The sequence below is a fragment of the Schistocerca piceifrons genome, chromosome 4 (genome assembly GCF_021461385.2).
Source record: "Schistocerca piceifrons isolate TAMUIC-IGC-003096 chromosome 4, iqSchPice1.1, whole genome shotgun sequence".
NCBI classification, from domain to species: Eukaryota; Metazoa; Arthropoda; class Insecta; order Orthoptera; family Acrididae; genus Schistocerca; species Schistocerca piceifrons.
The window spans coordinates 763,722,614-763,724,635 of record NC_060141.1 but is presented as its reverse complement, the minus strand read 5'-3'; the positions used below and the strand labels follow the sequence as shown (position 1 = coordinate 763,724,635).

General features: G+C 40.4%; 1 non-coding gene across 1 annotated transcript; it reads right to left on the bottom strand.

Moving 5' to 3' along the window:
- Window positions 1–853: 853 nt before the first annotated feature.
- On the bottom strand, window positions 854–927 carry Trnat-ugu. The gene has a single exon. It is a non-coding gene; the product is annotated as a tRNA-Thr (tRNA).
- Window positions 928–2,022: the final 1,095 nt, after the last annotated feature.

Below are 2,022 nucleotides of genomic sequence, written 5' to 3'. Positions count from 1 at the left end.
ATTTTTGGGAGTTTGGATCCAAGATGACCTAAGATGGCAGAAACACACACAACACCTATGTAGTAAATTAAATACCATTTGTTATAGTATAAAAATTCTTGCTGGATGCACATCAATGCAAGCCATAAAAAATGTCTACTATGCCCAAGCAGAATCACTACTAAGATATGGTTTAATTTGCTGGGGAAATTCGCCACCCAGCAAAAGCTGTTTTGTTGCACAAAAAAGAATTATAAGAGCCATGGAAGGCTCAGCACCTCGATCTTCATGCAAACCCTCATTTAAAAAGCTTCATATTCTCCCATTACCATGCCTATATATCCTAGAAAGAAAAATGTTTATAAGGAAAATCATAGATGAAAACAGCAAGATTGCTCCAAAAAAACAAAATATCCATTCATACAACACAAGGAATAATCAAGATTTACATATGCAGTTTTCATACACAACACTAAAACAAAAATGACCCTTGCAAGCAGGAAAAAAACTGTATAACACACTACCTAAAAAAATTAAGGCAATAACTGGCACACATAAATTCAAAACTGCAGTGAGTGACTACTTGCTACAGAATTGCTACTATAGTGTTGATGAATTTTTATCTACAATGTAAATATGTGAAAAATTTAAATAGTTTACACAATTAAGGGCAAAATAAGAAATTTGTACACATAGATTTATCTGTGTATTATATGTGGTCTATTACATTTATGTGTGTATACTAAGATGATATCTGTTCTTTCGGACATGTCCGAAAGAACAGATACCATCAGTGACCATGCAGCTCGTTAGAACGAAATTACAATGAAATGAACACCCTTGACATACATCAACGGGGACAGATGAAAATGTGTGCCCTGACCGGGACTCGAACCCGGGATCTCCTGCTTACATGGCAGACGCTCTATCCATCTGAGCCACCAAGGACACAGAGGATAGCATGACTGCAGGGATTTATCTCTGGCATGCCTCCCGCGAAACCCACATTCTCAACGTATTGTCCCGCACTACATTCGTAGTGCCCCCGCACATTATACTCATTACTCATTCCTGTAAGAGTTTGGGCACTGTTTGTGCATTCGCACAGAAGAAGAAGATGGTCAAGTGGCCAGTGAGCCTTAACTATATACGTACTGGGTTTCGCTGGAGGTGTGCCAGAGATAAATCCCTGCAGTTGCACTATCCTCTGTGTCCTTGGTGGCTCAGATGGATAGCGCATCTGCCATGTAAGCAGGAGATCCCGGGCTCGAGTCCTGGTTGGGGCACACATTTTCATCTGTCCCCGTAGACGTATGTCAACGCTTGTAAGCAGCTAACGGTGTTCATTTCATTGCAATTTCATTCTAACGAGCTGCATGGTCTGTTCTTTTGGACATGTCCGAAAGAACAGATACCATCTTAGTATATATATATTTAAGGCTCACAGGCCACTTGACCATCTTTTTCATCTGTGTGACTGCACAAACAGTGCCCGAACTCTTACAGAAATCGGCAACGCGCCGCGAGTATAATGGGCAGGGCCACTACGAATGTAGTGCAGGACAATACGTTGAGAATGTGGGTTTCGCAGGAGGTGTGCCAGAGATAAATCCCTGCATCTTGCACTATCCTCTGTGTCCTTGGTGGCTCAGATGGATAGAGCATCTGTCATGTAAGCAGGAGATCCCGGGTTCGAGTCCCGGTCGGGGCACATATTTTCATCTGTCCCCGTTGATGTATGTCAACGCCTGTAGGCAGCTAAGGGTGTTCATTTCATTGTAATATATGTGTGTGCGTCTGTATAATCAAGGCCAAAAGTATGAAATGTGTGAGTGAAAAATTTATTTGTGTATTTGTGAAACGTTATTCCCACGTGTTAGAGTTATATTGCTATATACTGAAAACCATACAACAGTTTTTCTGTTAAATTTTATTGCAAATTATTTGACTTGTCCTATATCATTATGTACCCCTGTACAGTGTATGATTCACAGGACCAGTAAATATACAATACAATACAATACATATGCAAGAACGTACATT